Source organism: Corythoichthys intestinalis, chromosome 1, assembly GCF_030265065.1.
Source record: "Corythoichthys intestinalis isolate RoL2023-P3 chromosome 1, ASM3026506v1, whole genome shotgun sequence".
NCBI classification, from domain to species: Eukaryota; Metazoa; Chordata; class Actinopteri; order Syngnathiformes; family Syngnathidae; genus Corythoichthys; species Corythoichthys intestinalis.
Window position 1 is genome coordinate 67,066,231 of NC_080395.1, and position 16,189 is coordinate 67,082,419.

Below are 16,189 nucleotides of genomic sequence, written 5' to 3' on the forward strand. Positions count from 1 at the left end.
ACAACTCTGATTTTTCTCCGATAGAGTGATTGGAACAGATACTTCTTTGTCACAAAAAACATTCATGAAGTTTGGTTCTTTTATGACTTTATTATGAGTTAACAGAAAAAGTGATCAAATCTGCTGGGTCAAAAATTTACATACATGGATCTGAAAAAGTGAATCATTGACTTGAACAAGTCAGGAAAGTCACTTGGAGCCATTTCAAAGTGGCTGCAGGTCCCAAGAGCAACAGTGCAAACAATTGTTTGTAAGTATAAAGTGCATGGCACTGTTTTGTTACTGCCCCGATCAGGAAGAAAACGCAAGCTATCACCTGCTGCTGAGAGAAAATGGGTCAGGAGGGTAAAGATTCAACCGAGAATCACCAAAAAGCAGATCTGCCAAGAATTAGAAGCTGCTGGAACACAGGTGTTAGTGTCCACAGTGAAGCGTGTTTTGCATCTCCATTGATTGAGAGGCTGCCGTGCAAGAAGGAAGCCCTTGCTCCAAAAGCGGCACCTTAAGGCTCGACTGAAGTTTGCTGCTGATCACATGGACAAAGATAAGACCTTCTGGAGGAAAGTTCTGTGGACAGACGAAACAAAAATCGAGCTCTTTGGCCACAATGCCCAGCAATATGTTTGGAGGAGAAAAGGTGAGGCCTTTAACCCCAAGTACACCATGCCTACCGTCAAGCACGATGGTGGTAGTATTATGCTGTGGGGCTGTTTAGCTGCCAATGAAACTGGTGCTTTACAGAGAGTAAATGGGATAATGAAGAAGGAGGATTACCTTCAAATTCTTCGAGATAACCTAACGTCATGAGCCCGAAGATTGGGTCTTGGGCGCAGTTGGGTGTTCCAACGGGACAATGACCCCAAACACACATCAAAAGTGGTGATGGAATGGCTAAATCAGGCTAGAATTAAGGTTTTCGAATGGCCTTCCCAAAGTCCTGACTTAAACCCCATTGAGAACTTGTGGACAATGCTGAAGAAACAAGTCCATGTCAGAAAGCCATCAAATTTAACTGAACTGCACCAATTCTGTCAAGAGGAGTGGTTAAAGATTCAACCAGAAGCTTGCCATAAGCTTGTGGATGGCTACCAAAAGCGCCTAATTGAAGTGAAAATGGCCAAGGGACATGTTACCAAATATTAGCGCTGCCGTATGTATATTTTTGACCCAGCAGATTTGATCACTTTTTTCTGTTCACCCATCATAAAGTCATAAAAGAACCAAACTTCATGAATGTTTTTTGTGACAAAGAAGTATCTGTTCCAATCACTCTATCAGGGAAAAATCAGAGTTGTAGAAATAACTGGAAACTCAAGAGAGCCATGACATTATGTTCTTCACAAGTGTATGTAAACTTTTGACCACAACTGTATATGAGCCAAAGCTTTTATGCCTATACATATTTCGCTCCAATTAAATCTTGAGAAATCATTGATTAAGTATGTTGATGCTGAGATCAAATGAGATTAAAAAAAAAAAAAAAATCACGTGTGATTAATTAAAAAAAAAAAAAAAAAACATCAGTTACTTTAATGGTACCTGGTAAATCATGTTGAATTTGTTTGTTTTACAGTATTGCAGAAGGGAAGCAAGAAACAGTTTATCACATTTAATCTTTTTTTTTTTTAGGGAACTTTGCGTAGGAACATGTTACTATGAGGCAAGATTAATCAAGTGTTGAACAGCATGGTGGCAAATTGCCTTAAAAACTTTGTAAATAACAATAATAAAAAAAAAATCACCATGACTCGTTGTGGAGGTAACCATTCAAAGCCCTGCATCTGCAACTACGGTATTCTTTCATTGGCAGTCCTGAGTATTGCATTCCAATGTGAGTTCCTCATTCCTCATCATTAATGGACACAAATAAATTTGAAAGACAAATAGAAGTATTGTAAAATTAGGATTGATCTTTCCCTTTTAGCATGTATAGAACCTCAAAGTGTTCAATTGCTATGGAAGTGAGTGTGAATGGTTGTTTGTCTTTATGTTCCCTGCAATTGTCTGGTAACTGTGTTAGTTCAGTGTGTACCGTAATACGCATTGCTCAAAATTAGATGGTTTCCATCTCATGCACAGCTTTACTGAGCCAATGTAGAATGGAAAATGAGTGGAAGTACTGTATACACTTCCAGCAGCAGCCGTTTGACTCATAAGTTACAACTGCTTGAAAAGTTCTCCTTTTAGAATAGATGAATAATGTGGAAATGTTCACACATTTTACTATTTTGGGCTGTTGTTTACCCCATAATTATATTGCATATTGCTACTCAAACCACCAAGAGTTTCAGAATTTAAACACTTTTTAACACTGCTCCTCTCTTCAAGGTCCAATTCAAACATTTTTTACCTATTTTGTCAGCAATCAGAATACTATAAATATCATTCTTGCTTAGCACCTCACAAAGTGAAACCCAATGCAAAAGGGCAAATGAGACATTTTAAGTCATTGACGATGATAGATGTCCAGACATGTGGCTCTTTTCATCCGTCTGCTGTGAATTTTGACTTAGTGTATTACTAGTAGACATCCAAACTGGGAGGCTGGTAGCCTCAAACAAATTGGAAGTCTTTTATTGTCAATGGCAGTCAATAAAGTTAAAAAAGGGTTTAATTATTTGGGTGAGCTGCTACAAAATGAGTGTACAGAAATTATAGGCTGTCAAATTTGATCAAAAGTTTTCATTTACCATGCATGTCAGTCAAATCACAGTTGGAACATTTAGAATGGCATTTCACTTCATTTCAGTTCAGAAAAGTGACTTGATATATACAGTAAAGGCCAAGGGTTTCAATGCAACATAAATAATGGTCCCAACCCCAATGATAAAGCAACAAATTTCACAAATAAAACCTGATAAGAATACATGTGAATTAAAAACGATTTCAGGTGACTTAGGGGCCGTTTACATGATGATAAGAGAGACGCAAAATGTCATTGTTTCATATTTTTCCTCTACTCCAATATTTTTATAGGATATTCTTTTTATCACTGTATTTTTCCCCAATGGCTGAAAAATGGTATGGTCATGACAAATAACAGTCTTGTCCTAAATGGAATATTGAAATATTAAAAATGCATTTATTCAGTACGACATGCAAAATTACTCCATAATGGTAAAAACTGTCGACTTAACCTGTACTGTCGCACCTCCCGAACAATATCTTATGCCACCGGAATTAGTCGGCTTTTGTCATTTCCTTGCCCCGGCTTCGGAGAGCGTAAACAAACCAGGAGGCGTGACAGCTAACCGACATGCTAACCTGAACCGAGTGATGTTTTATAGTCAATTCTCGGCTTTCGAAGAAAAAAATCACTCAGAACTACCTGGGATCATTTCACACGGCGGCTCAGTTGTCGATTGTCTTCGCCCATCTGCAACCAGCCCGGTAGACGAGCAAGTTACAGCTCGTCATCTGCTGCGGGAGGAGAGCATGTTTGCCGGGGAAGCAGCTGGAGAATTACCGCCGGGTAAACTGGCCAACGTCGGAGGAGCACATAGCTGCCACATGGTCAACACGAATATGGCGTAAATTAATGCTTAACTACACGGGGAAGAACAGTGAGAGAACAGCGTGCAGTTGTTGTGCAGCTAACATGATGGCAATGATGGCTCAACTTTGGAGTTGGTACAGTTGTTCAGGTCAATCCAAAAGATGTGAGAGTAAGTACATTCCCAAAACAAATAGGAAACAGTTTCCTCTGCATTTTCACAAAAAGAACATAATGTATCAATATTAAATCAATATTAAATCTAAATTTTACTATTGTTGTCTTTACAGGATAACACCTGTGAAGTATTTTGAGTGTGATTTCTTTTACTTTATTTCTTAATATATATTTTATGTTTCCATTCAATATTTTCGTATAAATTATCAACATTTAATATAATAATAATTAATTATTAATTATTAATAATTATAAAACCATTAATTAATTAATATTAATGATTATAAATAATAAAGAAAGCCCGCAAACAGTTTGCTGAAGACATGTCAACAAAGCACATGGATTACTGGAACCATTTCCTATGGTCTGATGAGACGGGCGGGCTTTCCTGTGTACCGCCTTCAGAAGAGGTTTCCTCCTGGGGTGACAGCCATGCACATCAATTTGATGTAGAGTGCGGTGTATGGTCTGAGCACTAACAGGCTGAACCCCCACCTCTTTAATCTCTGCAGCAATGTTGACAGCACTCCTGTAACGAGTCACATGACATTTTGGAGGGAAAATGACAAGCAGTACTCAATTTGGACATTTAGGGATGTACGTAGTTTCTAAGAGGTGTACTCACATTTGTTGCCAGGGGTTTGGATAGTAATGGCTATATTTTGAGTTATTTTGAGGGGAAAATAAATTAACTCTATTATATAAGCTGTACACAGACTACTTTTCATTGTGTCAAAGTGTCACTTTGTCAGTGTTGTCCCATGAAAAGATATAATATCTGCAGCAATGCGAGGGGTGTACTCTCTTTTGTGATACACTGTATTTTGAATTTTATCTCATTCATGACCTGTCTAAATTAATCCGCGATGTGCGCTCTGAAACACTTCACGGCATCAGAGAGAGTGGGTTTTACGAGCAGTCCCTGAATGTAGCATGAGTAGCTTCCAGTTGAAGCAGGCCGACCCTGCCTTCATCTCATCCGCAGCCCAGCAGCATCACCACCGACTCACCCACCCTCTGCTCCATCCACACCGCGGAATTTAGGACGGTAAACGGTAAGCCAACTAAACGTTTGGACGCTTTCTGTCGCGGACGCAACGTTATGCCGAAATGGGCAAAAGATTCGCCGAAGTGGTGGCGGTCCATTTTACAACAGCGCGTCGGTCATTTGTAGTGTGCGTGCCGAACGGTGTCACTCTGGAAGAATCTGTGCAACTCCAAGATTTGGTTTATGGAGATAGACGTGGTGTGATTCAAGTCAGTAACATGACAGATGAAGACATCGCCGGCCATTTCACTGACTGGACGAACGAACGATCACAAAAAATAAAAAAATATTAATAAGCTTAATCATAAATGCTAGATCATGCTTTTAAAACAGGCACACATGTTGCATTGTCGACGCAGTGTTTCGAAATGATGTCATTTTAAAACTGTTTCAGGTTTTTCAACAGATTTATAGACATTCTACACCTGCAAAAGGCCCACACTGTATGTGAATATGCACTAGTAGCTATCGTTTCAGTTCAGTAAATTTGGGTGACCTAATTTATGGTGAAAAGAAACAACATCTTCTGACCTGAATATAGCATTTGAGTTATGATGACTCCCTTTTCTGGCCATGCAACATCGTTAGTCATCAGTATCAAATCTGTGATGTGATGTGGTTTAAACCCCACTCTCCAAATGACCCTGAAATTATGCAACAGGCTAGACAAAAGTTCCCCAAATAGAAACATTGGACTGATGATATTTTAATCCGGGCCACATTTGACAGATGTTTTTAAATAATCATAACTGTGGCATCCTGTTTTCAATCCAAGTGTCAATGAAACAAATGTAACTCTTTCATGCACGAATTATGATTTTTTATTTTTTTCAAACCCTTACAGGGCAATCATTTAACTTACTGGCAGCCACTGATGGCATTAGACCTCTAATCCATTTTAAACGTTCATAAATCGTAACCAGTGTATTTCATTTTCATTTAAGTAATTTAGCTTTTATTAACATTGTAAACATTCATAAAAGTATTTACATTTTTATAAAATAATACAGTATACAACAAAAACAAACAAACAAAACAAGAATGATTAATAATTAAATATTTCCAATGACCAATATAGTCACTTGAGTGGACAGTTCACAATTCAGATTATGCAGATGCTAGGCATTATGATTACATTTCTCAGTTTTATTTCAAGGCCGCTGGGACAAAATCAAGGACATTCTCTGCGTAATGTAAGACATGGGATGCATGTAAAGCGACAATAAAAAGACTAAAATGACAAGAAGTGTTGTTAAATACTGCCCCCCGCCCCCAATAAAGTTGTAATTTAAGTAAATTATTGTCTGATAAGCTATTTTTTGATAACCTATATCCAGAAATTAATGATGCTTTTAAAATGTTTTGTCTTACCAGATACAGTTCAGGCCAAAAGTATTGTCACTCCTGCATTTCTGTCAGATAATGCTTTGGTAGTAATATCTTCATTTATTTTTGCTTGCAATGAAAAAAGCCAAAAGAGAATGGGAAAAAATAATTAATATTTTACAAAAAACTCCCAAAATGGGCCAGATAAAAGTATTGGCATCCTCAGCCTAATACGTGATAGCACAACCTTTACACAAAATAACTGTGAACGACCGCTTTCGGTATATATCAATGAGTTTCTTACAATGCTCTGCAGGAATTTTATACCATTCTTCTTTTGCCAACTGCTCCAGGTCTCTAAGATTTGAAGGGTGCCATTTTTACATCCCTCCACAGGTTTTCTATGGGATTCAGGTCTGGACTTATTGCTGGCAACTTTAGAAGTCTCCAGTGCTTTCTCTCAGACCATTTTCTTGTGCTTTTTGAAGTGTGTTTTGGGTCATTGTCCTGCTGGAAGACCCATGACCTCTGAGGGAGACCCAGCTTTCTCACACTGGGCCCTACATTATGCTGCAAAATTTGCTGGTAGTCTTCAGACTTCATAATGCCATGCACACGGTCAAGCAGTCCAGTGCCAGAGGCAGCAAAGCAACCCCAAAACATCAGGGAACCTCCGCAATGTTTGACTGTGGGGAAGGCCTCGTTTTTTCCCCTGTAAACTCTATGTTGACGCCTTTTCCCAAAAAGCCCTACTTTTGTCTCTTCTGACCAGAGAACATTCTTCCAAAACGTCTTTGGCTTGCTCAGGTAGGTTTTGGCAAACTCCAGCCTGGCTTTTCTATGTCTCTGGGTCAGAAGTGGGGTCTTCTTGGGTATCCTACCATAGAGTCCCTTTTATTCAGACGCCGAGGGATAGTACGGGTTGACACTGTTGTACCCTAGAACTGCAGGACAGCTTGAACTTGTTTGAATGTTAGTTGAGGTTCTTTATTCACCATCACCATCCACCAGCACAATTTTTTCGTTGAAATTTCTCGTCAATTTTTCTTTTCCGTCCACTTCTAGGGAGGTTAGCCACAGTGCCATGGACTTTACACTTATTGATGACATTTCGCACGGTGGACACAGTAACATTCAGGTCTTTGGAGATGGACTTGTAGCCTTGAGAATTCCCATGCTTCCTCACAATTTTGCTTTTCAAGTCCTCAGACAGTTCTTTGGTTTTCTTTTTTTCCTCCATGCTCAATGTTGTACACACAAGGACACAGGACAGAGGTTAAGTCAACTTTAATCCATTTTAACTGGCTCCAAGTGTGACTTAGTCATTGCCACCGCCTGTTATGTACCACAGGTAAGTAACAGGTGCTGTTAATTACACAAATTAGAGACTCAGCACATGATTTTTAAAAGGATGCCAATAATTTTGTCCGGCCCATTTTTGGAGTTTTGTGTAAAATGATAATGATTTATTTTATTTTTTTCCCATTCTCTTTTGTTTTTTCATTGCAAGCAAAATATATTACTACCAAAGCATTTGTAATTGCAATCATTTTCTGTGAGAAATTGAGCATTATCTGACAGAATTGCTGTGGTGCCAATACTTTTGGCCAGCAGTGTATTTGGAATGATATTCATGTGATATTTCTTTTTTATCCTTTGTCAATTGTTGTTCTATACAAAATGCGATACACAAATAAATGGATAAAGATATTAAGTTAATCACATTTAAACTGAAGGAGAAATCAAATATAAAGATGCAAACTATCTAGACGCACGGCAATACCAATGGGTATTTTGCATCATATATCTAGTGCTGCAACAATTAACTTGAGTAATTTGATTAGAAAAAACCTTCAAATCGAATTTTGCTGCTTCGATGATTCGTTTAATTAGAGTGCCGTTGAAATGGTTTGTTTTGAAAGTGTTACATGTAATTTTATTGATTTGGGTGGATACATTGCCCTCTAGTGGCAACAGTGAATATGCAATAACTCCTCTAACATGGCTGAATCCAGCTGCTCCCTGTTAAGACAAACATGAAGTAAGTTTTGGTTTGAGCTAATATGCTTGTTTATACATTTAGCAGTTTTTTTTTTTTTTTTTTGTGAGAATATGCGTTTAAACAATTTGTCATGAGCATTGTAAAAAGAAGTTAGCAAGTTTGCCAATTGTTCTTTTGTTGTACTTACATCCTCATTTATTTTTTTTATATCATTTGAGGCTAAGCTCAAGTATTTTTATTTATTTTAAAATACATTTATTTAATATATATTAATAATATATAATTCTGCATCATTTGAAGAAACACTCAGGATTTTTTAAATTCGTGATTAATACTCTTCAGAAAGTGTAATCTTAGCAAGCCAAAATAAATATTCTTGCTAGCATAAACACTTGTTTATTTGTTTAACATATTCTAAAATTTATTCTGCAACGCATTACATGTTTGTAATCCGATTATCCGATCATACGAACAAACTAGTTGAGAGATTAATCGATTACCTAAATAATCGATAGCTGTACCCCTATATACATCATTTTGTTATTTCATTCTCATTCAATGAGAATTGATAACATAGTTGATAACTAATGAATAGCTAAATTCTTATCAGTTTCTATCCTAAATGTCAAAATTCCCCTAACAAACCTGTGGAGTACAATACTCTTTGTTATTCATACTGTGGTCAGCGAAAGCAGCACTTACAAATCACCTAGACATCCCAGTAACACATCTTGAAGGACATGTTCATTATACAACATCTTGGTTTCATAAATCACCTTGAGTTAAGTCCTTTTCACACGAGCGGCAGCCCAGTGTGAAAGGGTTCAATGGCAACGCGTAAAGAAGCTGTTTTCCTACTTGCCAAGATGACCCAATTTGGATGTTCTGATTGAGCAGATTTTATGAAGAACCGATATAAAAAGGGCTCTACATGCTTCTGCGGCAATTTGAAACGGTTTAATGTCCATCATGAGCTACAGTTCCACCCAAACTGCTTTGAGATGTCTTAGAGAGAGAAGTTTGAAAGCCTCCTTTAAAGTGTCTTAAGCTTAGGAAGCCTTAAGAAAGCGCATATCTTCCCCTGCCATCCTTACCATGATCATACCATGATGTCATAGCTTTGCCGTTATGAAATAGATCATGTGTCCATTTGTGGATCCTCCCCTTTGCGCAAATTTACGCCGTGCTTCCCAGAACGCCCAGCAACGCTCCTTTGCGCACCCCATACCCAATGTATGGGTTTGTTGCCAGTGCACTGTACGTTGCTAGCTCTAGTACAAAAAGGCCTTTACGGCGTGTTTGTGTGTGTATGCAGTGCTACAATTTATGTCTCCAGGTTTGAACAAAAACATTTCCTCAACGAACACTTCTCTAATGATGATGATGAGATGATAACGAGCTAGAAACGTGTTTTGGGAGAATAAAACATAACGGGCCTAATGCCAGATTTTGCCTGACAACGAAACGTAAAATGCGCAATAGTTCACATTATGTGACATTTTATGTGTAGTAGCCTGCATTGTAGCAGTGTCTGGTTGTGTCACTCATGTAATGTGCTCCGACCCCCCACTCACCAGTGCAGTATCCTCTCAAGGCTTGCACACATGCACACAATGGTAAGATTTGTTTTCTTGGCCAAAGAGTATATGCAATGTTGCTTTAGCCTTTAAAAGTCTGTGCTGAGTGATCATCACACACTAGATGTAATTTGTAGCGTTAGCATAGCATTGCGTTCGCATTAGCATTAGGCTAATGCTAACGTTGAGCGTCCTCTTAAACTCTCAGACAACTTTTTTTTACAAGTTCATGGCATCCAGGTGGGTGTAATTAATTGAAAAGTAATTTACAGTTATTCCTCCTGAGTGTGTATTATCAGCAAGTTGGTGTTGTCCATGTAGATGCTACAATATGTGCTTGTCTGTCAAACTTCTGTCAAAATAGTTGGAAACCTTTATTTCTTTATCAATCTATTTTTGGAGTAATTTTTTTTTGTATGTTTTTTTTTAAACCTGTCCTGTTCAGCTGTTTGACACGGAGAATGGAAGTCTAAGTGCCCGGATGGTGTGAACAGTTTTAAGTTTCACTTTGAGAGTCTGACATATTCACATTGTGATACCTCGTTTATTATGACAAAGCAGCGAACAGGAAGGGGTTATGGGGGAACAGAAGAAAAGAAACACAAGAGAATAAAAAAAAAGAAAAACAAATTACAACAAGAAATACATTGAACACCTAGACTAACTACTAACATGTTGGTGCTATCGTCAGCTAGATGTATTTCCGGTTGACACCATGGGGGGGGGCCTGTTGACCAGGGAAAGAGGGGGATGGGGGTGGGGGAGTCTATTATATAAATGATTGAAAGAGGTAGAGTGTACACAAATCAGCTCTGTGATCTAGAACCCAGTAATCGTGTGAATTCCTTGTGAGTGTAAGCCCGTTGGTGACCGACCCTACGCTGCCCCATCGCCAATCTCGGCACCGGGACCCCCCAACCAAGCGCACCCTATCACATCCAGCCACACACGAGCCCCACCGGACGTGTAACAGCCATGCAGACGAGCGGAGACGCCACACGGGTGCCAACCCAGGGCCACGCAGGGGACAGCAAGCCCCACCCAAGGCCCCGCGGGTCCCAAGAGTCCCAGTCGACGACCCCGCCGGCAGAAGGGCAGCGGCGGCCGCCGCGGTCCAGAAAGGTCGACGGGGCCGCAGACAGACCAAGGGGACGGAAGCGCACCCCTCTCCAACCCACATCCGGGCCAGGAGGGGCGTGCGGTATGACACCAGGGGGCACCTCCCTGGCACCTGCTACAAGGAGACGCGGCTCCACCCGGGCCGACCCGGGAGGGACCTATGACCGCTGCATACACCAGTCAACCCCCACCCCGCCATGGCCGGCCGGGGAAGGGCCACGGCCCCAGACCGGCACCCGCGCGGCACCCCCACCCGCCCACGAGACCAGCACGCGCCTGACGGGACCCCCGCACGGCCAGACGCAACCAGACAAGCCCTAGCTGAAAACCAACTGGGGCCAAGAGTAGGAGGAGTTGGAGTAATTTTTTTTTTTTACAGACGAAAACATTTTTAGTAAACGTCGACTAAAACGAGATGAAATTAGTCTTGAGTTATCGTCAACAAAAACTAGACGAAGGCAAACACATTTTGAAATGACTGAAATATGACTAACACTAATAAGTATTATTATCCAAAAGACTAAGACAGACGAAAATTAAAACCCTGCAAAAAAACAACACTGGGATGAACCAGAGCAAATTCTATAAACTTGTTGCATTGGACGCTGAGGCATAGACTTCATAACATATTGACAGGGCGCAGGGCCGATCTGTAGGGGGCCGAGTCTCAAAAACTTCAAATTCAAATATTTTCAAAAACAAAGCTGCTCCCGACCTAAAACCAAAACAGGCACCTACCTTAAGCATATATGAGTCTCCATGAGCAGCAGCATCAAAAAATTCTAAGTTGTTCCCTTATAAAATCCCGATTAATAATTTTTTATATAAGTATAACAAAACTTAAAATGGCTATAAGATTCTCAGATTTTACTCTAGATGCACAAAATCCATCAAATGCAGAAGTAATCACCTATATTTTCTGGATCAATAGCAATATTTAACATATGATATAAGTTTTTTGCTCAAAACACCAACTTATTTTTTCTTTAATTTACTGCATGTTTTCAACAGCTAATGATTCACTCAATTTTCACACTAGAAACTTAATACTTGAGAAAAACATGCAGAATAAATTATAAATAATTTATAAATAGAAATTCTATATACAATCACAACTTATTATAGAATACAATTGCCCTTTATTGTCATTATACAGTTGTAAAATGAAAATGTGGCGCATCTCCCTTTACAGTGCAGGATAAGATAAGTTAAAATCTCAAAAGTGACTTGCAAGTATAAAGCATGCAATCTAAATAAACATACATATAAAATGCGTAAGAGATGGCAGTGCAAATAATCAATGTGGTATTACCAGGATACTACCCTCGTCTTTCAACAATCACATAGCCTTTTTCTATGCCGTGTGTTTTCTGGTCATCTTCCTTGACTTGTACAAGTCCTTGTTCCTCGTCGTCTCCTTTCTGCCCCCCTCGACTCCGCTCCTTTTCCTGCCAGCCGGCCACTCCAAGGCCTTGTTCTTCCTCGCTTCTGAAGTCACAACGTTGGAGAAGTTCGCACCAAAACAGTTGAAGAGGGACTGCCAGGAACTCCAGCAGGTGCTCTTGTGCTTCCTGCACATCAGGTAGTCCCACAACGACATTCCGAAGGACGCCATGTGGGCCATGGCGAGAGATTGCCGCTTGAGGACCGCCCGGCCCGTCTCCAGCTCTCCCTTGTCCTCTGGAACATCTCCAGGCCGTGTCCCTGTGTTCCTGCTTGCCCGTGGTCATGGCGAGGAGTCTCAGCCCGGCATCCGTGTCCGTGATCCCGATTAATCCCGATACTACATTTTAAGACGATAATTGCCATATTTGTATATCACTTTAGAAAAAAAACAACATAAGTATATTTATATCAATTTATTCCTGAACCCTCATCCAGCGCGTAAGTAAAAATGTTTTTGTGTTATGTTTGAACAACATATGACTTTCATGATAACATTTTCTCTTTGTTAGTGCAAACCTGCTTTAGTTGAAGCTTGCCTAAATGCAGGATTCTAAGTACTCCATGGCTCCGTTTTTGCAGTCAATGCCAAAATGAACCCAAATTTCACACCTATATAAGGACTAATCCGAGCAAACACTAGAGGGTTATGTACACAAATTTCTAATCGGATTAGTCTAATGTTGTTGTTACTTCAGCAGACTGCAAGGCAAGGCTACTGCGCGCTTCCATCTACTGGACGGGAGTAGAAGTGCAGTCACTGAATTGTTTATTTCCACCCAAAACATACGTGTATACATCCATACAGAGGGATTTTGAATCAATACGAGAATTACGTGACGTAATATTGCGATATATCTCAAAATCATTTTTTATCACCCATAAAAAACAGTAAACATCATTTCGGTGAAATGAAGAGAAGCTAAGACTTAATTAGAACCGGAAGCTCCTTGGAGCTTTATAAATTTGCAAGAGTTCAAGCTGTGGAAAATGTCACAGTTTATAGCAGCTCTGAATATTATAGTATTGAAATTTTGTAAAACCGTCTTGCACGTTAAAAAGCTCACATAATCGCGCTGGTGCACTTTATAGAGTTATAAAATGTTGTTTTTCATGGAATAAATGTGTTTGATGTGCTTGTTTGCAAATTAATAGTGTGAGAAATAATGTCAGCTTCTCAAGATATAAAGTTAACGACTAACGACCACTTTTATACTTTATTCTAGGTTTTTTTACATTATGCACAACGCTGATTTTTTTTTTATTGCGCAATAATCTAATTGTAACATGTATTTGTTACATCTTTTGATGATTTTTTTTTCATCATAAAAGACTTATGTCTGAATTTTGGGGGTCTTGGAATGGACTAGGGCATTTATATGGAAAACGCCTCTCTACTTACAGAATTTTCAAGTTACAAAACTATTTCCAGAGCCAATTAGTTTTGTAAGTAGAGGTATCACCTTATTTACATTCATACTTAACTCTTTTTTTTCATTTAAAGTCAAGTATAATTATCCCTTTCAGGGACAGTGGTCACTACAGTGGCCAGCTAGTTAGAAGATGACACTTTTACCATGTGACTATTTTTGGTCATTCAAAAATCTTACAAACAATATTAGCATGACATTTATAAATTAATACAATACTAATAAAAACTTAATTGATGGAATTAAAATAAAACAGAAATAACACACTGGTTAGTTTTTTTTTTTTTCACAGTATTGAAATCATTGCATACAATTAATGGCGATAGGCATCCAATTAATTTAAACTGGGAAGCATGGCTGTGAATACGCATGTTTCATTGCTATTTACGTTTGTTCATTCATCCCTCCCTGTCAAAATGGATTGGACGTCTAACGGCTTCAAAGACAGCCAGCGAGTTAAATGAGGGCCCTGTAAGGGTAAAAAAAATAAAAATTATTACTCATGCCTAAATTTGTGACCATAGTTATTGTATCGTTATTGTATCGTTATTATCATGTAGAAACAAATCTGATTTGTGTTTGTTGTTTTTCTGCTAAATCTACATTTTAAAGTCTAAACCTTGGTAAGCAAACCGGCAGAATTCTGCAGGAATTGTTGTGTTTCGGTCCAGCAACCAAAATATTCTGGATTTCTTAGCAGGGAAATCATGACTTTTTGCCCTACCCTGACTCTAAACCTTATGTTTGTTTGTAATTTGCACATTCTGTCATGTTTATTTATTTATTGTATTTATTTAAATTGATTTCTTTTTAATAGTATATAGTAGAGCTGGGCGATGTACCGAAAATTTACCGTTCCCGAAATTCTTCACGATGACCAACGTAATGTTGACCATGTCATAAATTCGGAAATTCAATAAAACAAGAAAATATAGTCTTTTCATCCCACTTCGACTCTGTGTTGTTCGGCTTTGTTCGTTGCCCTTTAAAAAAGCAGTCAATGTGCTTACGTCTGAAGTCACGTGGTTATCAGGAAATCAAACAAACAGAAGCCCGGTAGGCTAACGCTAGTGGCTAACGCTACAACCAAACGTGACGGAGTGTGGTTTAAGGGACCTTCGCCAAACTTTTACCCGGCATCAAGAAGACTTTTGGCGGCATCCAGACGGGCTTTCACCCGCTGTCCTCCTTGGTTCTAACGACTTCAGGAGAGGGTACTTTCAGTGCTTTCTCCTGTTAGCCAGGCCACAGGCTAAAGCTAGCGGCTAACGCTACATATGAACGTGATGGAGTCGGATAGCGGCTCTAACCTTGTCGAAACAGCTGAACTCAATGAGTGGATTGGGCACAGACTGCATCTAGCAATTAGTATGTCGCGTTATTTTATATCTCTGTGTGTAATTTCTCTGATAGCTTTTATGATGGTAAAGCATTCAGCATAAAGTACAATCCAACAGTAAAACCTATAATATGACCATTTAATGGCCAAAGCTATTTTTCTGTATGTGCTTGCTTTATTCTGTGTCAATATTGCCATCATAAAATCTAAAATGTTTCATTGGCATAAGAGCAATATAGCTTTAATGTGTGTGTGTCGGTGTGGGGGGTGCATGTGTGCATGCATGTGTGCGTGCCTGTATTAAAAAATGCTCTGGTGAAAAAAGATCTGAAACCTTGAAGTAAACACTTGTGTAGAATAATTATGTCACAGCAGCCATTAACAATAAATTGTCTGTTTGAAGTGTACTGTTCAAGCTGTAAGTCATTTGTGTTACAATGACATGTTTGCAAGTCATACAAGCTGTTATAAATGTTCATACTTGAATTGTTATTGTTTACAATAAATTCTTATATACTTAATGTTTAGACTGCATGTAAAATTGTTAAATATGTTAAATTGAAAGCTGGTAAATAAATCAAGGAGAAATGGTTAATTTGTATTTCATGCATTGATTCAGATTTTCAAATCATGTCCGCTTTGGCGAATTTTCGTCATTTATCGTTATCGAGGTAAATCTGCTCAATTTACTGTGATACGTACTCAAGACCATATCGCCCAGTCCATAGTAAATATAGGTGTATAAGTCAGTCCTCGTACATCTGTTTTCTGAAATGCTGAACAAACATTTTTATGCTTGGCTATTGTAAATATGCTGGTAGTTCGTATGTCAGGCTGTCACATTGTAGAGTCACATAGAGGGCGCCGAGCCTTGGAGGTTTACAAATACATAGCTGAGAGCAGGTGACATTTTGGCCTGTGAGTCTCTGGTTGGGGATTACGTGGGCAGTCAATGCACTCAGCTCAGATGATGGAGGCTGCAAAACACTTCCCATCATGCTCCAGAAGCAAGAATGTGTAGGCTTCCTTAGCTTTTGATTGATTCCTTTAAACACCTCCACACTGTTAGACATCTCACTTACATTTTTCGGGATGAAGAAAGTGATTTTTTTCCCCTGCCCCATTTTAGTCGAAAGGTTCACTGAAACAGTGCCGAACATAACGCTTCATATTAATTCATTTCTTGTACTGCTTTTCCCCCATGAGTGTAGTGGGGGTGCTTGAGCTTATTCCAG

General features: G+C 39.1%; 1 protein-coding gene across 2 annotated transcripts in view; it reads left to right on the top strand.

Moving 5' to 3' along the window:
- Positions 1 to 16,189, top strand: part of map1aa (microtubule-associated protein 1Aa) — a 78,088-nt gene that overhangs the window by 17,359 nt on the left and 44,540 nt on the right. The window contains exon 1 of one of the 2 annotated variants that reach the window (XM_057837000.1): positions 4,658 to 4,725. The exons of the other annotated variant lie outside the window; for it this stretch is intronic. The gene's annotated coding sequence lies outside the window, so the exon portion shown is untranslated. Of the gene's footprint in view, positions 1 to 4,657; positions 4,726 to 16,189 lie in introns of those variants that run through there. 2 annotated transcript variants of the gene reach the window in all.